This window comes from Xenopus laevis, chromosome 7L (genome assembly GCF_017654675.1).
Source record: "Xenopus laevis strain J_2021 chromosome 7L, Xenopus_laevis_v10.1, whole genome shotgun sequence".
NCBI classification, from domain to species: domain Eukaryota; kingdom Metazoa; phylum Chordata; class Amphibia; order Anura; family Pipidae; genus Xenopus; species Xenopus laevis.
The window spans coordinates 124,568,642-124,594,986 of NC_054383.1; the positions used below are offsets into that span (position 1 = coordinate 124,568,642).

Consider the following 26,345-nt stretch of genomic DNA (forward strand, 5'->3'; position numbering starts at 1 on the left):
CTTTTTTGACTTTCTTTAAATGGTTGGTTCTTTTAAGGCACTCCCTTTACCAGGTTCCCCAACAGCAACTACCTGTTCAGCAGGAGAAGGACAAATATTTATATTTTTATGTACTTCGTCTAGGGAATAGTCCAAATTCGATTAGAATTTAAAAAAAAAAAAAAAAAAAAATATAGAAAATTTCAATATCAAAATTTATCATGTACTGTCTCTTTAAAAATTCGACTTTGACCATTCGCCATCTAAAACCTGCCTAATTGCTGTTTTACCTCCTAGAATCTGGAGTCAGTTGGTGGACTCTAAGTTTTTTTGGAAAATCATTCCAAAAATGCGCTGGCGACGTTTCGCAAATTTTTTCGCCGTTTCGCGAATTTCGCACGAAATTCGCTAATTTTTCGGCGACGCGAAACTGCGCAAATTAGCCCATCACTAAAGATTGTGGATATGATTGACTAAATACAATGAAATATCACAGCGTCATAAGGTTTCACAAGGTGCAGACCCACTCTACATCAAAGTTTGGAGTGTGGTATCTGGGTGAACCAGTAAAAGAGTGATATTGATTTAGGAGGTGTAGACCTAAAGTATCGCAGAAAAATTGAAATGGGGAGGACTTAGCTGCAAATAGGCCCTAATGGAGGAACTCGGGTTTTTAACGCTTATTACATTTTCCTTTTCGGGAAAAAATCCGATAATCGTGATTTTTTTGCGTTTTTCATCAGATCTTCACGATTTTTTTTGCTTCTTCACCCGAAAACTCAGATTTTTGCCCAGCGCACATCAAAAATCATTGGGACTTCTCCCATTGACTTATGTACAACCTCAACAGGTCTGAGATGCCGGATTTTCTGATTCAGACTTTTCCATCCTCGGGGTATAATAAATTCTGAAAAATTTGTGATTTTTTTTTAAAAGTCCAATTTTATTTAAAAAAAACACACACAAACTTTTTGTGATTTCTGAATTTGGAGTTTATTAAATAACCCCCCTAAAGCTTTTCCATCCTCTGGGTTTAATAAATTCTGAAAAATTTGTGATTTATTTTTAAAAGTCCAATTTTATTTAAAAAACACAAACTTTTTGTGATTTCTGAATTTGGAGTTTAGTAAATAACCCCCCTAAAGCTTGCACAGTGTGCAATATGCCTAGAAGCAGGTGGAACTGACAAAGAGCTCCATGTCCGTTAGAAAGAAAGCATATACAAGCACTCAGCGCCGATTCTGGGGCTGCTGCCGTCTGAGGCAGCAGCCCAGATGCCGCCCCCTTCCTCTCCCGCTCCGCGCTTAAAAATTATCGTCGGGGCGGGTTTCAGGGGGCAGTATCGCTAGTGCATTGAGCGCAATAGCGCTCTTTGCACTAGCGGAGCCGAATTTCCAGGTTAAAACCTGGAAGTTCGGCTTTTAAAGTTACAAGAGGCGGCTTTTTGCCGCCCCTTGTAACTGGCCGCTCGCTGCCGCCTGAGGCAAGGGTTTCACCTCGCCTCATGGCAGAAGCGGCCCTGCAAGCACTGGCATGCTATTTTGTGTTCCATCCAGCATTGTGTCTAGTGATCATAAATGAGACCTTTAGTGCTAATATAAAATCCTCCGCACAAAATTAACATTTTATACACACAACAAATTTGCAGTGTTTAAAATACAAACGGATTGTGTAACTGCAAGTATATTTGGGTTCACAGGATTAGCACAAAATTATTGCACTCATTTTGTACTACTAAGTTTGGGGGTACAAAATCAGCTTTGTTCCGGCAAAATGTATATGCTGAATTTTACATTATTTTTGTGCCTGACTTTTGGTTCAGTATTGTGTTGTTAACACACATATAACTACAACATTTTGACAAATGTCATTTTGTAATGACTGTATGTTTCTGTTAAAAAAAAAAAAGACTTCTGTAGCTTACATTATTTTTCCTTGGAGTCATACATAGCAGCTGTAGGTATTTGTATCCTGTATTCAGAGGTTTCACAACGATAATATCATTAGACTTGTTTTTAGAAGGAGGCCTAGAATCTCAGGCCACTCCAACTCATCTACGTGTAGCTTTGCTTAGCAACTGTAGATATTTATATCCCAGATTCAGAGGTTTCACTTTCATTACTATTTCCTGGAATTCTGATTTGGTTTAGGAGAATCAATTAGTTACCAGTGGGAGGAGGCAGAAAGCAAGGATTCGATATGAGAACAGCTGTATTTATACAAAGGCCAAAGATTTTATAATGCTCTCTGTAACTGGGTATCAAGGGTTAAACTCCTTAAGTGCTCTAATTTGGTCTTCATCATTTACCAAAAAATCGAATTATTAACACGTATCAACCAATGGTCCTGATTTGTGTGACTTGCTTGGATTGAGGATGGAAAATAAGAATGTTTCTGGGCATAACTAAGCATGCCAAGGAGTATGGTCTCATTTTCTAACTTTTAGCTCTTACACTGTCAAAGAGTAGCAAAAACATTCACAAAATACACTTAGATCAGAGAGTAACCTTCAAGCGACCCCTGCCTATGAACAGCTCTAAATGATTTATTTTTAAGTTTTATTGAAAGAATTATTGTTCTCTTTGTATGGTTGTCACATTTTGTTGAATGTATTTTTACAGTATAAATGTTCTGCTCTTTAAATTAAAGAGATTAAACAAATTGATTCTCCTAAACAAACCATTTCCAGGATACCAGGAATAAGACATGAAAGTGAAACATCTGAATGCTGGATAAAAATAACCTACAGCTGTTTATTAGCTTGATGGGTTGGAGAGAGCTGACGGTCTAGGCCTCCTTCCAAAGTACAACTTTGTGAAGATGTACAGGGAGAATCGCCAATGGACAATGATACTAGTATAGCGCTATAATAAACTGCTTTGTGCAAGGGCAGTTCTAGCTACTTTCCTTTGTGGGCTGAGACCACAGATGAGCTTTCTTTCTCAGGGGCAAGCCCTCGCAACGCGGTGGAGGCAGGGGTGTAGTTTAACTGTAACCAGATCAAATAGCACAATGATGGGCGCCAGTAGTTCTTTAACGGTTGAACATAGAACTGTATTTATTGAACAATAGCACATAGATCATTTAGCTAGTGATGGGCGAATTTGCGGCAAAAAAAACGGCACCGGCGTCTTTTTCGGGCAAATTTTCGCGAATTTAGTTGCTGGCGGCGAATCGCGCAAATTCGCCGCGAATTCGCGCCTGGCGAATAAATTGAACCCTATTCATTCATTTTGCACATCCAACCTTGCAACACAAACTGTCACCTGTCTTTGCCTGTCTTATGGGTTCCCCCTTTTTTTACTTTCTTTAAATGGTTGGTTCTTTTAAGGCACTCCCTTTACCAGGTTCCCCAACAGCACCTACCTGTTCAGCAGGAGTAGGGATGTAGCGAACTGTTCTGCTGCGAACTAGTTCGCGCGAACTTCGACCGTTCGCGTCCGCCGAATGTTCGCGAACGTTTGGGAACGTTCGCATTTTGAGTTCGCGTTCGATTCGAATACAAGTCGTTCGACCATTCGAATTCCTTCGACCGCTAAAAATCGAACGATTTCCATTCGTTCGAACGATTGTAAGCATTCGATCGAATGAAAAGCATTCGATCGAATGGCTTCGATCGTTCGATTTGAATGAAAATCCTTCGATCGAATGATTAAAATCCTTCGATCGTTCGAATCGAACGATTTTAGCGGGTGTTCGAAGTTCGCGAACTGTAAGCGAACGTTCGCATTTTTTGCCGGTGTTCGCGAACACCAAATCGGCAGTTCGCTACATCCATAAGCAGGAGAAGGACAAATTATTTTTTATGAACTTCATCTAGGGAATAGTCCAAATTCGATTAGAATTTAAAAAAAAAAAAATAGAAAGTTTCAATATCAAAATTTATCAAGTACTGTCTCTTTAAAAATTCGCCATCTAAAACCTGCCGAATTGCTGTTTTACCTCCTAGAATCTGGAGTCAGTTGGTGGACTTTGAAAAATCTAAGTTTTTTTGGAAAATCCTTTGATTCTAATTTCATCCAATACGATGTTACTTCGATTCGTACAATTTGAACGAAAACGGCGTATTCACCTGAAAAAATAACTTTTTTTTTTTTTTTTTTAATTTTGTTTGGAATTTCGACGGTTTTTTTATTCGAAATTCGACCCTTGATAAATCTGCCCCTTAGATGTGCCAGTGGTCCGCAATATGATGTGTCAGTGTGTTTTGCAACACTAAATACATTTTGTAAACGTAAAATTTGAGCATCATATTTTTGTTGAGAGCAATACTTTTATGGCCACAAATAATATCTTAAAAAATATATTTTATCCCTGAAAATGGCATTTTGCAGCCATTAGTAGTTCCCCACAAAATGAATTTTTTTATGGTAACAATATTACTTTTATACACACAAAATGAATTATGTTATTACAATAATCACTCTGTAGCCTCAAAATCCATTTTGTTATTAAAAACAAAAATACTGTGCACACAAAATAGTGTTGAAGAGAGAGCTGATTTACTCATTTTCGAGTTAAAGGGGAAGAAAAGCACAACTTTTTTCCTGCATTTTCTTTCCATTTGACTTGCCTTAGTTAAGGAAAACCCATAACAGAATATATTCATGGAAAGAACTTGCACAGATTTTAGAATCACAATGTTCCATTATTATTTTAATGGGACTTGAATGTTGCAATAAATATAAATGGGCAGATTTATCAAAGGTCCAATTTTGAATTTATGTGAATTTTTTTTTTTTACTCGAATAAATTTTGATTATACTCACAATTCGAATTGGGAGGTTATTTAAGAAAAAATTCAAACGTCTAATATTCAATTAAATAGTCTTGACCCAAAAATTTAAAAAAAATTGAATGTCAGGAAGGCAATTAACATATTCAAATGGTTCAACAGAACTCTGCCATTGACTTGCAAATGAACTCGGCAAATTTTAGATGGTGAATATTCAAATTATAACGGTTTCCATGGTCGAGGAGTAATAAATCTCACATGTGAATTTACGTTCAAATTGTGAGATTCAAATTCGAATGTGTGCATTTTGACACCAACATTTTTTTTCAAAAAATCAAATTTACTATTCGACCCTTAATAAATCTGCCCCATAAAGTTGTCATTTCCATCTCCTTCTATAGAAACTAGCCAGCTTTTATTTTCCAAGAATTTCCACAGATTTTTTAAAAAATTTATATATTTGGACTATTTGAAATCTTCGAAAAGACTAATTTTGCTGATTCAAGAAAAAACGCAAAATGCCCCATAATGTCAACAGAAATCTATTTTATGAATACAAAGATAATGTGGTTACAAAGTAAATTTTGTCGGCACAAAATAGTTTTTGCAAACTAAAAAAAAAAACTCTTTGTCTGGATAAACTTAGTTTGTTTCCAAGAATTCATTTTTGAGCTGTGACATCTTCGACAAGAAGAGACCCGCATATGCAGTATAAATATTGCTTTTTGCATGTAATTTACCTCATAATAGTGGATATATATTTAATCTAAAAAAGGAGCTCGGGAACACCACTACATCAATGCTTATAACAATTCCTAGCTCCACTTGTGCCTGTATAGTCCAAGGGGGTTATCAAAGTCCGAATTTATCTCAATATTTTCTGCTACAAACTCTGATCAAATCCACTCGGGTTTTTTTTTTTTATAACTCTTTATTTAAGTTGTTTTATGATTTTTACACATAATAAGTAAGACATAATAGGAAACATATGAAAACAGAAAAAAACACATAGGAAAAAGAAAAAATTATACAGTTGCGAAACTAAAGTATGCAAGATTGTTAGTGATGGGCGAATTTATTCGCGCCGAATTTTCGCGGGCGATTCGCCGCCAGCGAATAAATTCACGAAACCCCCGTGAAAATTCGCGGCAAAAATTCGTCAAAAACGGGTGCCGGCGCCAAAAACGGGCACCGGCATCAAAAAAACGGGCGCCGGTGTCGTTTCGCGAATTTTTCTGCGAAAATGCGCAAATTCGCCCATCACTAAAGATTGTGGATATGATTGACTAAATACAATGAAATATCACAGCGTCATAAGGTTTCACAAGGTGCAGACCCACTCTACATCAAAGTTTGGAGTGTGGTATCTGGGAAAAAAAATTTAAAAATTGAAATGGGGAGGACTTAGCTGCAAATAGGCCCTAATGGAGGAACGTAATTGTGCAGTCGGGTTTTTAACGCTTATTTATTACATTTTCCTTTTCGGGAAAAAATCCGATAATCATGATTTTTTTTTCGCGTTTTTCATCAGATTTTCACGATTTTTTTGGCTTTTTCACCCGAAAACTCAGATTTTTGCCCAGCGCACATCAAAAATCATTGGGACTTCTCCCATTGACTTATGTGCAACCTCAACAGGTCTGAGATACCGGATTTTCTGATTCAGACTTTTCCATCCTCTGGGTTTAATAAATTCTGAAAAATTTGTGATTTTTTTTTTAAAAGTCCAATTTTATTTAAAAAAAACACAAACTTTTTCTGATTCCTGAATTTGGAGTTTAGTAAATAACCCCTCTAAAGCTTGCACAGTGTGCAATATGCCTCAAAGCAGGTGGAACTGACAAAGCGCTCCATGTACGTTAGAAGCAAAGCATATACAAGCACTGGCATGCTATTTTGTGTTCCATCCAGCATTGTGTCTAGTGATCATAAATGAGACCTATAGTGCTAATATAAAATCCTCAGCACAAAATTAACATTTTATACACACGACAAATTTGCAGTGTTTAAAATACAAACAGATTGAGTAACTGCAAGTATATTTGGGTTCACAGGATTAGCACAAAATTATTGCACTCATTTTGTACTACTAAGTTTGGGGGTACAAAATCAGCTTTGTTCCGGCAAAATGTATATGCTGAATTTTACATTATTTTTGTGCCTGTCTTTTGGTTCAGTATTGTGCTGTTAACACACATATAACTACAACATTTTGACAAATGTCATTTTGTAATGACTGTATGTTTCTGTTAAAAAAAAAAGACTTCTGTAGCTTACATTATTTTTCCTTGGAGTCATACATAGCAGCTGTAGGTATTTGTATCCTGTATTCAGAGGTTTCACAACAATAATATCATTAGAATTGTTTTTAGAAGGAGGCCTAGAATCTCAGGCCACTCCAACTCATTTACGTGTAGCTTTGCTTAGCAGCTGTAGATATTTATATCCCAGATTCAGAGGTTTCACTTTCATTACTATTTCCTGGAATCCTGATTTGGTTTAGGAGAATCAATTAGTTACCAGTGGGAGGAGGCAGAAAGCAAGGATTCTATATGAGAACAGCTGTATTTATACAAAGGCCAAAGATTTTATAAAGCTCTCTGTAACTGGGTATCAAGGGTTAAACTCCTTAAGTGTTCTAATTTGGTCTTCATCATTTACCAAAAAATCGAATTATTAACACGTATCAACCAATGGTCCTGATTTGTGTGACTTGCTTGGATTGATGATTGGAAAATAAGAATGTTTCTGGGCAAGGATTCGATATGGTCATGCCAAGGAGTATGGTCTCATTTTCTAACTTTTAGCTCTTACACTGTCAAAGAGTAGCAAACAAGTTGATTCTCCTAAACAAACCATTTCCAGGATACCAGGAATAAGACATGAAAGTGAAACATCTGAATGCTGGATAAAAATAACCTACAGCTGTTTATTAGCTTGATGGGTTGGAGAGAGCTGAAGGTCTAGGCCTCCTTCCAAAGTACAACTTTGTGAAGATCTGAAAATCCAAATACAGGGAGAATCACCAATGATACTAGCATTGTGAGATAATCTTAATATTCTGCATCCAGAATAAATAATACGTACCGTTGTTAAGCAGAACTACATGGAGGGAGCTGAAGATCTAGGCCTCGTTAGAAAAACAGAAGATCCGAAAGTCCAACAACAGGGAGAGTAGCTTGGGTTGCAATGATATTATCCTGTGAACAAGTTGCTAAAGTTTCTCTTCGTTACAAAAGCTTGTTCAGGAAAGTTACGGAAATTGAAATCCATTAATAGGATAATGTTGATATCAATTGGTTTGTTGACAGCAGTCGATGGCTGTCTGGTGGGGGCTCCAAGGATGTTGTTTTAGTTTTTTGTCAAGTAGACCACAAAGAAAACAGTTAACGTTAATTAAAGTAGCCCCAGTGTTTTTTCATAACCCACCTCAGTGCCCTTAAATGTCTGAATCATAAAGTATTTTCTGAATAATGGAACCTCCAATACAGCCAGGCCCCCTACCCCAACTGCAAAGCCCCCTCTGGCCCTCCGCCCCAGCCAAAACTCCCCTCCTGTGTGTTTCTTTTTTTGTCTCATATTCACGCCTGATACCTAGGCCAGAATGGGAGGTAGGGGACAGAAGCAATGGATTCTTGGAGGGAGTAGGTCTGATTCAGGGGGGGCCCTGATGGCCAGGGGCCAACTGGACCTTTTCCCAGTGTCACTCTCTGGCCCAGTCCAACCCTGAATGCAGCTTCCCTACTATACCACTCTACTTTTTGAAACAGGGGCACGCCCCTTAAATATGTGCCCTGCCCCTTGGACACCGGCATCGCTTGATCCAAAAGGGGTGGGCGGGGGAATCACGTAGGGTGCCTAAAGGCAGGTGACAAGGACAGGGACAGTTACACCTCCTGACACTGTTCTTTCACATAGGGCTACCTGGATGTTGTCGACACGTAGGGGCAGATTTATCAAGGGTCGAATTTCGAAGTTGAAAATACTTCGAAATTCGACCATCAAATTTAAATAAGTTTTTTCAACAAATTTGGCAATCGATCGATCAAATTAAAATTGTTCGATCGAGCGATTAAATCCTTTGAATCGAACGGTTCGAAGGATTTCATCGATCGATCAAAGGATTTTAATTTGATGTGTAAAGACTTGGAAAAAGTTTGTAGAAGGTCCCCATAGGCTAACATAGCACTTCGGCAGGTTTAATTTGGCGAACTATTGAAGTCGAAGTTTTTTTAAAGAGACAGTACTTCGATTATCGAATATTCAAACTATTTTACTTCGAATCGAAGTATATTTAAAGTCGTAGTATCCTATTCGATGGTCGAAGTATCTAAAAAAATTACTTTGAATTTCTAATTTTTTTTATTTCGAAAATTCCTTTGGCCCCTTTGATAAATCTGCCCCTAAATATGAATAAATTCATTATGTTTCTGTATATCTTGTATGGACTACATCACGAGACAAACTGGATCCTGTTTTTTGCTGTATGGATCATTTGTTTTTGTCAAATAATATCAGTTTGTTATATGTGCTGGTCTCCTCCATGTAGCTTTAAGAAGGGGTTGGATGGTGTTTAGCAAGTGAGGGAATACAGGGTTATGGGAAATAGCTCATAGTACAAGTTGATCCAGGGACTAATCCAATTGGCATTTTGTAATCAGGAAGGAATTTTTCCCCCTCTGAGGCCAATTGTATTTGCATGCGTCATGTCATGTAATCTCCTTATGACAGCTTACATTTTCTCTTTTGGGTAGCATATCTTTACTGCTATAACCAGAAAGAGTTAACAGAGAAATTTCTTGGCAGCAGAACTTGGAACTAGACTGTAAGGCTATAAAAAAGGACAGAACACGAGCCATATTCTTAAATGAAGCACTTTGTTTTTTTGCTTTATGGATTGTTTGTTTTAGTCAAATGACATCAGTTTGTTACATCATGTGCTGATCTCCTCCATGTTGCTGGTTTGCAGAGATTGTGGACTTTTCAGAACCAGAGAACAGAAAGGGATAAACAAACAAAGCTTTTGCCTTCAATTACACTACATTATATATAATTTTTATTTATGTATGTTGCACAGCTGCTTAGAAATATATGTATCATGCGTAACAAATAAATAATGTTTTGGATGTAGCACCCCCTTTATATGTATGTGTCATCTCATATCATCTCCTTATGACAGCTTACATTACATATCTTTACTGCTATACATACCTCCCAACATTTTGGAAATAAAAAGAGGGACAAAAACATTTGCTGCACGAAGCGCGGCACATTTTTATTGACCACGCCGATTTTTGTGGCCACACCCCCTAATTACCATGTTCACTTTACAAAATGTGTTAGGTTATAAAAGTTTGAACATATTTGTGTTTTTTTTCCAGTTATTACAGTTTCATACCTCCCAACTGTCCCTTTTTCGGAGGGACAGTCCCTCTTTTGACAGCTCAACCTGCAGTCCCTCATTTTACTGGAAAGTCCCTCTTTTCTCTGCACTGAACAGCCAGAAAAAGAAACAAAGTTTCTCACTTAATTGGCTTTTAGCAGAGAGCCCAGAACAGCTAACAGGTGCAAATAAGATGCTTTGTAACAATTTTGAGACACAAAAACACAGTTTAGATAAGGAGAAATATTTTCAAACTTTCATAACCTGCCAAATTTTGTAAAACAAACATGGTAATTAGTGGCCACAGAAAGGGGTGTGGTCAAAAAAATTGCTGCGCTACGTGCGGAAAAAATATTTTTTGTCCCTCTTTTTACTTCCAAAATGTTGGGAGGTATGCAGTTTTGCTAATGAAGGTGAATTGCCCTTTAAGCTGTGAGACTAACTTTTCCCAAGGGATCACCTTATCTAAATTGTTACAGTTACTTATTTTCTTATCTCAAAATTGTTACAAAGTATCTTATTTGCACCTGGTGGCTGTTCTGGGCTCTCTGCCAAAAGCAAATTTAAGTTAAAAACCTTGTTTCTTTTTCTGGCTGTTTAGTGCAGAGAAAGTGGGGACTTTTCAGAACAAACACAGGTTGAGCTGTCAAAGCGGGACTGTCCTGCTGAAACCGGTTTGGAAGTATACTATAACCAGAAAGAGTTAATAGAGAAAAATTCCTATGCAGCAGGAAGAAATTTCTTTCACTTTCAGTGCTTGGAAGTGAAACTAGACTGTAAAGCTATAAAAAGGGAAGAAAACGAGACACATACACCAAGCACAGACGACTCGCATAAGACTTCAGCAAGGTAAATAGATTTTTTTTTGTCAGAATTACATTTTATGATCACTACATAACAGGATAACGGTCAGTAACCGTAAATACTTGCTGACCTTTATTAATATTATCCTTTATTTTATATATATATATATATATATATATATATATATATATATATATATATATATATATATATATATATATATATATATTAGAGATTTTTATGTTAACATAGATAAACATTATATTTTTATTTTATATATTTACAAATCAGTTGTATCACCGATTGCAGCAACTCATGCCTGTGTTAAGCCTTGTTTAAAGTCTCTTATACTGCTATGAATGAATCAGCACATTGCACCAAGATAGCAGCAGCCTCTCTATTACAATGTATTACAATTGATCATGAGCCGAATAGAAGTCTCTGCTGTTTGTTCAGAAGTCACAGTGCAGCAGACATTTCAGAGGTTCTTTGTAAGTGAACGTTTAAGCTTGAAACCTGGAATTTGCTGTAGGAATAACAATTGTAAATGTCTAAGAGGTTGTACAGTATATAACTTGTGGATTTAAGTTTTTCCTCTCCAGAGGATTTTGTTTCCGATATGTATATATACATTATGGGCAGATGTTCTCTTCCCCAGTCCTATTAGTCATACATACTTTCCTGTTTCCTTACAGAACACGCCCTTTAAAGGAGAACTAAAACATAACTAAAGAAGTAGCTAGAAATGTTCTACATTATGTTTTGGGTTGTTGTACCAGCCCAAGGCAACGATAATTAGCGGAAACCCCTTAGCTTAGCTTCTCAACAGCTGCTCAGAGCCCATTTTCCAAGATGGCGGTCCCCTGTGACAAGTTTGAAGTCCTGGATCATTGCTGCTATTGACAAGCTGACACTTTAGGCTGGTGCAATAAGTTCATTATACAAAATATGGCATTTTTAGCCATATTCATTTTTAGGGTTTAGTTGTCCTTTAAGCCTTGTTTAAAGTCTCTAATACTGCTATGAATGAATCGGCACATTTCCCCCAAATGGCAGCAGCCTCTCTATTACAATTTAGTAGGGATGCACCGAATCCAGGATTCGGTTCGGGATTCGGGCAAGATTCAGCCTTTTTGAGCAGGATTCAGATTCGGCCGAATCCTTGTGCCTGGCCGAAGCGAATCCAAATTTGCATATGCAAATTGTGGGGAGGGCGGGATTTCACAAGACTTTTTGTTGCAAAACAAGGAAGCAAACCAATTTTTCCACTTTGCATATGCAAATTAGGATTCGGTTCGGTATTCGGCCGAATCTTCCAAGATGGATTTGAGGATTCGGCCGGATCTAAAATAGTGGATTCGGTGCATCCCTACAATTTATTACAATTGTTCATGAGCCGAATAGAAGTCTCTGCTGTTTGTTCAGAAGTCACAGTGCAGCTGACATTTCAGTGGCATACCTCCCAACATTTTGGAAGTAAAAAGAGGGACAAAATTTTTTTCCCGCACGTAGCGCAGTAATTTTTTGACCACACCCCTTGCTGTGGCCACACCCCCTAATTACCATGTTTATATATATATTAGAGATTTTTATGTTAACATAGATAAACATTATATTTTTATTTTATATATTTACAAATCAGTTGTATCACCGATTGCAGCAACTCATGCCTGTGTTAAGCCTTGTTTAAAGTCTCTTATACTGCTATGAATGAATCAGCACATTGCACCAAGATAGCAGCAGCCTCTCTATTACAATGTATTACAATTGATCATGAGCCGAATAGAAGTCTCTGCTGTTTGTTCAGAAGTCACAGTGCAGCAGACATTTCAGAGGTTCTTTGTAAGTGAACGTTTAAGCTTGAAACCTGGAATTTGCTGTAGGAATAACAATTGTAAATGTCTAAGAGGTTGTACAGTATATAACTTGTGGATTTAAGTTTTTCCTCTCCAGAGGATTTTGTTTCCGATATGTATATATACATTATGGGCAGATGTTCTCTTCCCCAGTCCTATTAGTCATACATACTTTCCTGTTTCCTTACAGAACACGCCCTTTAAAGGAGAACTAAAACATAACTAAAGAAGTAGCTAGAAATGTTCTACATTATGTTTTGGGTTGTTGTACCAGCCCAAGGCAACGATAATTAGCGGAAACCCCTTAGCTTAGCTTCTCAACAGCTGCTCAGAGCCCATTTTCCAAGATGGCGGTCCCCTGTGACAAGTTTGAAGTCCTGGATCATTGCTGCTATTGACAAGCTGACACTTTAGGCTGGTGCAATAAGTTCATTATACAAAATATGGCATTTTTAGCCATATTCATTTTTAGGGTTTAGTTGTCCTTTAAGCCTTGTTTAAAGTCTCTAATACTGCTATGAATGAATCGGCACATTTCCCCCAAATGGCAGCAGCCTCTCTATTACAATTTAGTAGGGATGCACCGAATCCAGGATTCGGTTCGGGATTCGGGCAAGATTCAGCCTTTTTGAGCAGGATTCAGATTCGGCCGAATCCTTGTGCCTGGCCGAAGCGAATCCAAATTTGCATATGCAAATTGTGGGGAGGGCGGGATTTCACAAGACTTTTTGTTGCAAAACAAGGAAGCAAACCAATTTTTCCACTTTGCATATGCAAATTAGGATTCGGTTCGGTATTCGGCCGAATCTTCCAAGATGGATTTGAGGATTCGGCCGGATCTAAAATAGTGGATTCGGTGCATCCCTACAATTTATTACAATTGTTCATGAGCCGAATAGAAGTCTCTGCTGTTTGTTCAGAAGTCACAGTGCAGCTGACATTTCAGTGGCATACCTCCCAACATTTTGGAAGTAAAAAGAGGGACAAAATTTTTTTCCCGCACGTAGCGCAGTAATTTTTTGACCACACCCCTTGCTGTGGCCACACCCCCTAATTACCATGTTTGTTTGACAAAATTTGGCAGATTATAAAAGTTTGAAAATATTTCTCCTTATCTAAACTGTGTTTTTGTGTCTCAAAATTGTTACAAAGTATCTTATTTGCACCTGTTAGCTGTTCTGTAGTGATGGGCGAATTTGCGCCGTTTCGCTTCGCCGAAAAATTCGCGAAATTCGCGAAACGGCGCCGGCGTCTCGTTTTTGACGCCGGCGCCCGTTTTTCGACGCCGGCGTCCATTTTTCGAATTTATTCGCTGGATGCGAATCGCGCAAATTCGCCGTGAATTCGCGCCTGGCGAATAAATTCGTCCATCACTACTGTTCTGGGCTCTCTGCTAAAAGCCAATTAAGTTAGAAACTTTGTTTCCTTTTCTGGCTGTTCAGTGCAGAGAAAAGAGGGACTTTCCAGTACAAATGAGGGACTGCGGGTTGAGCTGTCAAAAGAGGGACTGTCCCTCCGAAAAAGGGACAGTTGTAAGGTATGCAGTGGAGGTTCTTTGTAAGTGAAAGTTAAAGCTTGAAACCTGGAATTTGCTGTAGAAATAACAATTCTAAATATGTTGTACAGTAAATAACTTGTGAATAGTTTTTTCCTTTGAATTTTGTTTCAGCAAATGTTCTCTTCCTCATTCCCATTTGTCATAAATACTTTCCTGTTTCCTTATAGAACACTTATCTTAAAGGGGACCTGTCACCCTAAGAAATAATTCCAGATTCTTTTCTATCATGTTAGTTGAGCAACATAAACTTTATTTACACTACATTTATGATTTGAATTTTGTTTCCTTCAGTTGCGTAGCAACCCAAAATCTTGTGTATGTGCCCGAATGGGGGACCTAATGCCCATGCCCAGTGCCCTACACAATTATTGAGTGAGGGAGGGGGAATGTAAGGAGAGCAGTGACATCTAAGAATTGCTCAATGGAAAGTGAAAGTAATTGACTGTCGCACCTCTGCCTCAGGCCTCACAGTTTAATTAAAACAATAATTTAGGTCCCATGGTTAATTTGCAAAGGAATTTCATTATACTTTTTCACGTGTAGGTGACAAGTCCGCTTTAATCTCCGTCTTCTGTTTTTATAGGTAGGGTTTCGCTTCACTTCTCTGCTTGCTAGGGTTGCCACCCGGCCGCTATTTTACCGGCCTAGCCGGTAAATTTGTAATACAATTAAAAAGAGCACTCGGCCTGCCCCCAATCCCCTTGAACTTAGCTTTTCTTTTGGTTCTTTTAGCGTCCGTGGTGCGGCCCCGCCCCTTTTGACGTCACGGTCCGCCCATTTTGACGTCACGACCCGCCCCTTTGTGTCCCCGCCCCCCCCACCAGCCGGTAAAGAATTTTAAAAAAGGTGGCAACCCTATTGCTTGCTCTGCTACACAGCACAACAAGTCACACTATGGCTGCCACCTTTACTGGTGCTTAAACCAAAGCAAAGGGAAGGTTGATTAAGTTAGGGGAGGGGCTATGGGATCAGGGGTGGGGTTAATACATCACTCGGACACAACTGGGTGGAAAATATAGGCACACACACAAAAGTGAACAGACAGCAGAACAAAGTGCACACACACATGCCTCATTAAGGCACACATATAGAGCACAATAAGTTGTATGTTTTAGGGCAGGCATAATGGACAGGGAGGAGTTATGTAAGGGGTGTGGTTAAAATAAGGCTTATTGGACCAGATTCAATCCAGTGAGAAAAAGTTATCTCACTGTTTATCACGTAAAAAAATCATGGATGAGATTCAATTCGAGGTGAAAAAACGTCTCCAAAATCAGTTCCAAAGACTTTTTTCCTATAGACAAATAGGGCCAGATTCAATTCAGTGACAAAAAGGTTTATGACATGAAAAGTCAATTTGAGATGCAATTCAATTCAGAAAAACTTGAAAACTCTATTTAATGGGGGAAAAATGGAACTGAATTTTTTTTTTTTCTCCTCAAATTAAATCTCGTCTTTTACGTGAGTTTTACGTGATAAACCACAAGGTAACTTTTTCTCACTGAATTGAATGTGGCCCATTGAGAGAGGAATGGAATTGCATTTCAAATTGAATCTTGTCCATGAGTTTTCACTAGGGATGCACTGAATCCACTATTATGGATTCGGCTGAAACCCAGGAATCCTTCGCAAAAGATTCGGCCCAAATACCGAACCGAATCCTAATTTGCATATGCAAATTAGGGGTTGGAAGGGGAAACATTTTTTAATTCCTTGTTTTGTGACAGTCATGTGATTTCCCTCCCCACCCCTAATTTGCATGCTTGTGTTGCTCCCCAACTCTTTTTACATTTCAGTGTGGCTCGTGGGTAAAAAATGGCTGGGTACCCCTGGCATAGGCAATAAAACATATACATATTTTAAACATCACAAACTTTTAACTGCTGGGGCAGCACACAAATACGTCTAGTATAATATATTCCTTTCTTTAAATTGTGAAGAGCTAAAAAAAAAAAAAAAAAAAAAAAATGTAAAACATGATGAGATCAGAACTGCAAATCTTCTTTAAGAGGTGTCCAGACTGAAATGAGAACTGGGTGTGTCATTGATTGACAGGGAGAGGCCTCTAGCCCCACCCAAGTGCCTCCCTGTGTCGCGCTGCTCCCAACCTGCCAGTATCTGTCATTAAGATACTAGGTAACAATAATAGGAGGAACGTGGTGCTCCAGAATGAAATGTAAATATCTCACCGAAAAGTAGATGTGGTCCAGGTGCTCCAACCCCAGAACCCCAGCTTTAGGGAGCGGCAAACCAGGATAAACACAAAAGAACAGGGCTATCTGGCACTCAACAGGGCCAAAAATAATAGTTAAAAATGTAATTATTAGTCAAAATTTAAAATGTATATCCATCTACATCGGCCATGTGTGTTTCGTACCCTCTGAGGTACTTAATCATGGCTATCATAATTAAGTACCCGGAGGATACAAAACGCGTAAGGCAGATGGAGATTTTGACTAAAGAAAATAACGTTTTTAACTAATATTTTTGGCCTCGTGGATCCTTCTGAGTGCCGGATAGTCCTGTTCTTTTGTGTTTATTAAGATAGACTCTAATGTGTTCTCTATTATTTAAAGGAGAAGAAAATCCTCTAATAAGTTGCCCCACCTCCAGAGCCCTCCCAAACCACACAACTTAGGACCACTTACACGTAGTTCCATCTTCTAATAAGAGAGTGTGCAGTTAAAACTAATGAGGATCCTGCCAGCCAACCCTGTTGCACTTGTCACAGAACAAAGTAGAAGAAATGAGCACGTTTAATGGGTCCTGAGTGGTGTGGTTTGGGAGGGGAGAAGGAGGGCTCTCAAGAGGGGCCTGGTTATTACTTAGGGTTTCATTCTCCTTTAAGGTTCAGGGCACACCGGCAGATTCGGGGAGATTAGTCGCCCGGTCGACAAATCTCCTCTTCTTCGGGACGGCTTATTACCCCCCAAACTGGCTCCCTGCCGGCGGGATGGCACTCGGAGCTTTTCGTTTTCCGAAGTCGCCTGAAGTTTCCTCGTGAGGCAACTGCGGGTGACTTTGGAAAATGAATCACTCCGAGTGCCATCCCACCAGCAGGGGAGGCAGTTCAGGGAGATTAGTCGCCCCGAAGAAAAGGAGATTAGTTGCCCGAAGAAGAGGAGATTTGTCGCCAGGCTACCAATCTCCTCAAATCTGCCCGTGTGTCCTGACCCTAAAGCCTTTTACTGTTCTATAGACAACTACCACTGTTTCCCATTTCTCTTTGAATGTACTAAATTACATTATTTGAGTACTTTGAGTAATAAAATTCAGTTTGATATAGTGTTAACGATGCCTAATAAATAAAATGTTAGCTGCAAGTCAACTGTGCAAGCCAAGTACCTGGTGTTTATATAAATATTAATTATGGCACCAAACAGCGGAAAACTTGATCAGCCTGGAAGCTTTTTCAGTTTCCAACTAACAGTAGAAAACAGATTGTCCAAAATACAATTGCTGCACATTCAAACAGAAATGGTTTTGCTTTGTAGGACTTTCTGACCCAAATCATGACTATGACCATCTAATGTCTATCTGTTTAAATGCAGGATGGCAACATTCCTGATGGAAGAACCCATGTGCCTGATAGGAAACAAGGAAAATGAAGAAATAATAGTTAACCAGGAGGCCTTACAGATCTTATTGAACATCACTCAGCCTGTGGTGGTTGTGGCGATTGTTGGGAAATATCGGACTGGGAAATCCTATCTTATGAACAAACTGGCAGGAGGCAAGAATGGTGAGTGGACACTCAGGCAATGAATGTTGTTGAGTCCCAGAGCACAAGGTTTATGGGCAGATAATAAACACCAGACAGGTAACAGTACAACCAGCATTTATAAGCATATAGTACTTCTATGAAACAATAAAGTATAAATGCTGAACAGAAACATATACTTAGTGGTTATCAGGGGTGCTCAGTTAATGAGGCGAGTTGAGAAAAATGCCGCTCCTGGTAACTTCAAGAGCCGAACTTCAGTTTTTCAACCCAGAAATTGGGCTCTTCTGTGCATTAGCGATGTCGACCCCCTCCAGCGCTGAAAAGGTGAGTGCCGTGGGGGGCGGCAAAATAGGCAGGATCGCCCCTGGTGATTATTTGCGATCCTGTCCCTTAGCCTTGCCTCAAGTACGCCAAACAAGCGGATCTCTCCCCGATATGCCCACATTGAGTTGGGCAATATCGGGCTAATCAGATCGTGGGCTCTAGGGCCCAATGATTGCATTGCAATGCATCCGAAACGGCGGTTGGATCCCGGGGCCGCATACACGCACAGATGTGGCCACGATCCAACGGGATTTTTGAACCTCCTCGATCGAGATCTGGCAGACTTTCGGACAGATATCAATTGGGGAGCCCTTCGGATGCCCCCATATGCCCTATAAGCTGCCGACTAGGTAACTTTGTGCAGTTGTTGCTGGACTACAAATACCAGAATAATGTAACATATAATGAAGGTTAAGGCATGCTGGGAGCTGTAGTCCAACAACATCAGGGTTGAATTCTTAAAGCAATATTGCACAATAAAAATTTTCCAAAAACTTCCCCCAAATCTCCACAGCCAGCGGATTCTTTAAAATTCAACAAATCCTCCAATGAGAATCCCAGCTCATCTGTATAAATCTGACTCCCTATTCTTTGTTCTTGTAATTGGAAGCTTTAAAGGAGAAGGAAAGCTACGGAGGCATTTTATTGCCAATAGATTAGCTGCAATTGTGCAAGCTAGAATGCTATATTTATTCTGTAGAATGTTTTACCATACCTGAGTAAAAAGCTCTAGAAACTCTCTGCTTGTTTAGGATAGGAGCTGCAGTATTAATGTGGTGTGACATCACTTCCTGCCTGAGTCTCTCCCTGCTCTGGGCTCAGATTACAGTAGAGAAGGGAGGGGTGGGGGGAGAGGAACAAACTGAGCATGCTCTTGCCCAGGGCAATGAGGTTTATGCTGAAAACAGGAAGTCTGATACAGAAGCTCATGAGTACACAATAGAAGGAAAGAAATGCAGTATTTCTTTTGACAGGGGACTCAGAGCAACATTACTTGGGGGGTTTACTGGTATATTTAGATGGACCTTTCTGATAAGGCTTACTTAGTTTTAACCTTTCCTTCTCAGTTTCCCAGCACTGAACAAGTCTGTCCTTTATCCCCGTGTTTGATTCCAGTGTCATACCATCAAGAATAAAATATATGATAAGATAACAGCAAGATGTCTGACATGGTGCTGGGAATCAGAATTCTTATTGGTCACTTCGTTTTCATTTATAATGAAGTTTTTGATCAGTAGAATTCTCATTGGTGAAATTTCTTGCCTCAATAATTACAGTTTCTGTCAACTTCTATAGAAAACTAGGGGGTTTTGTGGGACAGCGTTACGTTGGGGTTTACATCCCCTTTAACCAGTAAGGCAGGAGATTTCTGTGCTGCTGTGGGTGCTCTGCCAGTTTAAATAAATAAAAATAAATAAATAAAATCAAACTATTATTTTATATTGTTGCTTCAGGGTTTGCACTTGGATCAACCATTCAGTCAAAGACTAAAGGAATTTGGATGTGGTGTGTGCCTCACCCTATGAAACAAGGGCACACCCTAGTTCTGTTGGACACAGAGGGACTGGGGGATGTGGAGAAGGTGAGTGAACATTTTTCAAGCTGTTTAAGGTGTTTTCTACTGCAGCATAGTATTTACTTTTAGAGATGTTGCCTAAGATAAAATGTTAAGGCATATTCACCATCCATCTTAAATATGATACAATAGGGAATATATATTAATGCTGTAAATATGCCACCAATAGGGATGTAGCGAACGTCGGAAAAAAAGTTTGCGAACATATTCGCGAACTTGCGTCAAAAATGCGAACGGTTCGCGAACGTCGCAAACCCCATAGACTTCAATGGGAAGGCGAATTTTATAAAAGCTAGAAAAGACATTTCTGGCCAGAAAAATGATTTTAAAGTTGTTTAAAGGGTGCAACGACCTGGACAGTGGCATGCCAGAGGGGGATCAAGGGCAAAAATGTATCGGGAAAAATACATTGTTGACACAGCGCTGCGTTTTGTGCTAAAGGGCAGAAATCACACTACATTTCTAAACCTGTGTAATAAAATGCTTTAAAACGTCCGGCGTCTACATGCCAATCAAGTCGTGTAAAGGTTACAGCCTGTTCACACGCAAAGACGAAAAGCGGCGCTTACTGCAACGCAAAAAAACGCAAAGAGCTTTAATGAATGATACCGTCAAGTGAGCAAATAATAGTTGTTAATTACTAGTTGAGCTTGTCACCTCCAGGATGTTCGTCCTGTTGGTGGCAATATTTCTGTAGTGGTGTGTTTAGCAGTCACCGTGCTTGTGCGCACGTGCACGGTCAGGCAGAGGTAATTCAATGTACAGTGAAGTGAACCAAAAAACACTGATTCTGCAGTGTGGGCCCAGTTTTGGTCTACTTTATTGATCACCTGCGGTGACCATAAAAGATGCGATTTTGCCACTGTTGCAGAACCCTGAAAAATTAGGCATGTGTACTTTCCTGAAAAATTATGTTTTTTTTGTCGCAGCCACTGAACCAGAAGGCCAGAAACAATATGCCATATAAATGCTGAAAATATAAAAAAAATGTTGTCGCAGCCACTGAACCAGAAGGCCAGAAACAATATGCCATATAAATGCTGAAAATATTAATTTTTTTTTGTCGCAGCCACTGCAGCACAGAGGCCAGAAAAAATATGCCATATAAATGCAAACAATATTAATTTTTTTTTGTCGCAGCCACTGCAGCACAGAGGCCAGGAAAAATATGCCATATAAATGCTGAAAATATAAATTTTTTTTTGTCGCAGCCACTGCAGCACAGAGGCCAGGAAAAATATGCCATATAAATGCTGAAAATATTCATTTTTTTTGTCGCACCCACTGCAGCACAGAGGCCAGAAAAAATATGCCATATAAATGCTGAAAATATTCATTTTTTTTTTGTCACAGCCACTGAAGCACAGAGGCCAGAAAAAATATGCCATATAAATGCTGAAAATAGTCATTTATTTTTGTCGCAGCCACTGAAGCACAGAGGCCAGAAACAATATGCCATATAAATGCTGAAAATATTCATTTATTTTTGTCGCAGCCACTGCAGCACAGAGGCCAGGAAAAATATGCCATATAAATGCTGAAAATATTCATTTTTTTTGTCACAGCTACTGAAGCACAGAGGCCAGAAAAAATATGCCATATAAATGCTGAAAATAGTCATTTATTTTTGTCGCAGCCACTGAAGCACAGAGGCCAGAAACAATATGCCATATAAATGCTGAAAATATTCATTTTTTTTGTCACAGCCACTGAAGCACAGAGGCCAGAAAAAATATGCCATATAAATGCTGAAAATATTCATTTATTTTTGTCGCAGCCACTGAAGCACAGAGGCCAGAAAAACTCAGGATTTACCTGGATTTGCACCCTAGTTTGTAACGGTGGTGGAGGGAGGAGGACGCTAAAGGACAGCTGTGTGTGGAGTCATGAGGCGTGCAGAGAAGGACAGCTGCATGGGGAGTCAGAAACTCAGAACAAGTCTTCCGGCGTGCAGTAACCCTCCGAGATCCACCCCTCATTCATTTTAATAAAGGTCAGGTAATCCACACTTTTGTGACCTAGGCGAGTTCTCTTCTCAGTTACAATCCCTCCTGCTGCACTGAAGGTCCTTTCTGAGAGGACACTTGAGGCGGGGCAAGACAAGAGGTTCATGGCAAATTGTGACAGCTCTGGCCACAGATCAAGCCTGCGCACCCAGTAGTCCAGGGGTTCATCGCTCCTCAGAGTGTCGATATCTGCAGTTAATGCCAGGTAGTCCGCTACCTGCCGGTCGAGGCGTTCTTTGAGGGTGGATCCAGAAGGGTTCTGGCGCTGCCTTGGACAAAAAAACATTTGCATGTCTGACGTTACAGACTGGCCAAAGTGCTTTGTCCTTGCAGGTGCGCTCGTGGCAGGATTACTGGCACCTCTGCCCCTGGAATGTTGATGAGTTCCTGAAGTGACATCACCCTTAAAAGCATTGTACAACATGTTTTGCAGGATGGTTTGTAAATGCAGCATCCTTTCAGACTTGTGGTATGTTGGTAACATTTCTGCCACTTTATGCTTGTACCGAGGGTCTAGTAGAGTCGCGACCCAGTACAGGTCCTTCTCCTTAAGCCTCTTGATACGGGGGTCCTTCAACAGGCATGACAGCATGAAAGACCCCATTCTCACAAGGTTGGATGCAGAGGTATCCATCTCCGCTTCCTCGTTATCAAGGACTGCATCATCCACGGTCTCCTCCCCCCAGCCACGTACAAGACCAGGGGTCCCCAAAAGGTCACCACTAGCCCCCTGTGAAGCCTGCTCCTGTTGGTCCTCCTCCTCCACAAAGCCACCTTCCTCCTCTGACTCCACTTCTGACACCTCTCCCTGCGTTGCAGCAGGTGCCTGGGTTCGTTCTGGTGATTCCGACCAGAAATCGTGCGCTTCCTGCTCCTCGTCACGCTGGTCTACAGCCTCATCTGTCACTCGTCGCACGGCACGCTCCAGGAAGAAAGCAAAGGGTATTAGGTCGCTGATGGTGCCTTCGGTGCAACTGACCATGTTTGTAACCTCTTCAAAAGGGCGCATGAGCCTGCAGGCATCGCGCATAAGCACCCAGTAACGGGGAAAAAAATCCCCAGCTCTGCAGATCCAGTCCTACCACCCAGTTCAAACAGGTATTCGTTGACGGCTCTTTGTTGTTGCAGCAGACGTTCCAACATGAGGAGCGTTGAATTCCAGCGAGTCTGGCTGTCGCAAATCAAACGCCTGACTGGCATGTTGTACCGCTGCTGAATGTCAGCAAGGCGTGCCATGGCTGTATAGGAACGTCTGAAATGGGCCGACACCTTCCTGGACTGCCTGAGAACGTCCTGGAATCCTGGGTACTTTGAGACAAAACGTTGGACTATTAAATTCAGAACATGTGCCATGCAGGGCACATGTGTTAAATTGCCCAGTCTCAGTGCTGCCAACAGATTGCTTCCATTGTCACACACCACTTTTCCGATCTTCAGTTGGTGTGGGGTCAGCCACTGATCGGCCTGTGACTGCAGAGATGACAGGAGTACAGATCCGGTATGGTTTCTGCTTTCCAGGCACATCATCCCCAAGACAGCATGACAACGGCGTACCTGGCACGTCGAATAGCCTAGGGGGAGCTGGGGGTGCACAGGTGTGGAGGAGGAGGACCCATCAGCAGAGGAGGAAGAAGAGGAAGAAGACGAGGTAGAGAGCGAAGGAGGAGTAGAGGTGGTGGCAGAACCGCGTGCAATCCGTGGCGGTGACACCAACTCCACTGTCGTTGTTGAGCCACACATTCCCTGCTTCCCAGCCATTACCAAGTTCACCCAGTGGGCAGTGTAGGTGACATACCTGCCCTGACCATGCTTGGAGGACCATGCGTCAGTAGTCATATGGACCTTTGGCCCAACACTAAGTGACAGAGATGCGGTGACTTGGCTCTGCACATGGTGGTACAGGTGTGGTATTCCCTTTTTTGAAAAAAAATTGCGGCTGGGTACCTTCCACTGCGGTGTCCCAATTGCTACAAATTTGCGGAAGGCCTCAGAGTCCACCAGCTGGTATGGTAAAAGCTGGCGGGCTAAGAGTGCAGACAAGCCAGCTGTCAGACGCCGGGCAAGGGGGTGACTCGCAGACATTGGCTTCTTACGCTCAAACATGGCCCTCACAGAAACTTGGCTGGAGGCAGATGACTGGGAATGGGAACTGGTGGTCAAGGTGGAAGGCGGAGTGGAGGGTGGTTCAGACGGGTCAAGGACAGCAGAGGTAGAGCAGTAAGATGCTGGACCAGAAGGAGGGTGGCTTTTAGTTTGCCTGTTGCCTTTGAGGTGTTGCTCCCAAAGTGCTTTGTGCTTGCCGTTCATGTGCCTTCGCATAGAAGTTGTACCTATGTGGCTGTTGGGCTTCCCAAGACTCCGTTTCTGACTGCACTCATTGCAAATTACAACGCTTTTGTCAGAGGCACACACATTAAAAAAATCCCACACTGCTGACCTTTTTGAAGCTGGCAATCTGGCGGTAACAGTAGAAGTTGGCGGCAATGGCGGGTGCGTTGGCCGGCTGACCACAGGTGCCGATACATGTTGTTGCCCTACTGTTCCCTGCGAGCTGTCCTCCCTGCTTCTTCCAAGTCTTATTCTCCTCCTGCCTCTCTGACTCTCCGTCTCTCCATCTGAACTATCCTCCTCTTGCTCTATTCTACTGGGCACCCACAAAACATCAATCTCCTCATCATCATTCTCCTCAGATGCATCAATTTCTTCTGACAGCTCACAGAAGGAAGCAGCAGCGGGGACCTCCTCATCACTCATTATGTCCATCTCTGTTGTGTTCTCTGCCAGAATTAAATCTGGTGTAACGTCCTCATCTCCTTCATCTTCTTCTGCCAATAATGGTTGCGCATCACTCAGTTCAAGAAACTCATGTGAAAATAACTCCTCTGACTCCAGTGAAGAAGGGGCGCCGGTGGTGGAGGAAGTGTTACGTGGGGTGGCCATAGCAGTGGAGGATGAGGATGTTGTGGTAAAGTTAGAAACGGTAGAGGATGGGGTGTGCTGTGTAAGCCAGTCAACTACCTCTTCAGCATTTTGGGAGTTCAGGGTCATTGCCTTTTTAAAACTGGGCAATTTCCTAGGGCCACAGGATAGCATAGCAGCACGGCCCCTAGTGCCTCTGCGTGGCGGCCTGCCTTTGCCTGGCATTATTTTTAAAACAACAACAACAACTCAGGTGGTGTTTCTGGAGACGGTATTATTATTGATATTTAGACAGATTGTGAAAAAGCTCACACAGCTAGATGGCCGTTGTTTGAAAATGAAGAACACACTGGGCAAACAATGCCTACAAGGTCAACGTATACACTACTACAGCAGTGGATACGGAATATATTATTGCTGCTTGAAAAACGTCACTCAGGCGGTGTTTCTGGAGACGGTATTATTATTGATATTTAGACAGAATGTGAACAAGCTCACACAGCTAGATGGCCGTTGTTTGAAAATGAAGAACACACTGGGCAAACAATGCCTACAAGGTCAACGTATACACTACTACAGCAGTGGATACGGAATATATTATTGCTGCTTGAAAAACGTCACTCAGGCGGTGTTTCTGGAGACGGTATTATTATTGATATTTAGACAGAATGTGAAAAAGCTCACACAGCTTGATGGCCGTTGTTTGAAAATGAAGAACACACTGGGCAAACAATGCCTACAAGGTCAACGTATACACTACTACAGCAGTGGATACGGAATATATTATTGCTGCTTGAAAAACGTCACTCAGGCGGTGTTTCTGGAGACGGTATTATTATTGATATTTAGACAGAATGTGAAAAAGCTCACACAGCTAGATGGCCGTTGTTTGAAAATGAAGAACACACTGGGCAAACAATGCCTACAAGGTCAACGTATACACGACTACAGCAGTGGATACGGAATATATTATTGCTGCTTGAAAAACGTCACTCAGGCGGTGTTTCTGGAGACGGTATTATTATTGATATTTAGACAGAATGTGAACAAGCTCACACAGCTAGATGGCCGTTGTTTGAAAATGAAGAACACACTGGGCAAACAATGCCTACAAGGTCAACGTATACACTACTACAGCAGTGGATACGGAATATATTATTGCTGCTTGAAAAACGTCACTCAGGCGGTGTTTCTGGAGACGGTATTATTATTGATATTTAGACAGAATGTGAAAAAGCTCACACAGCTTGATGGCCGTTGTTTGAAAATGAAGAACACACTGGGCAAACAATGCCTACAAGGTCAACGTATACACTACTACAGCAGTGGATACGGAATATATTATTGCTGCTTGAAAAACGTCACTCAGGCGGTGTTTCTGGAGACGGTATTATTATTGATATTTAGACAGAATGTGAAAAAGCTCACACAGCTAGATGGCCGTTGTTTGAAAATGAAGAACACACTGGGCAAACAATGCC

General features: G+C 40.8%; 1 protein-coding gene across 1 annotated transcript in view; it reads left to right on the forward strand.

Moving 5' to 3' along the window:
* The window catches only part of LOC108695919 (guanylate-binding protein 1-like), a 114,416-nt gene that overhangs the window by 74,052 nt on the left and 14,019 nt on the right, over positions 1-26,345 (forward strand). The window lies entirely within an intron of this gene.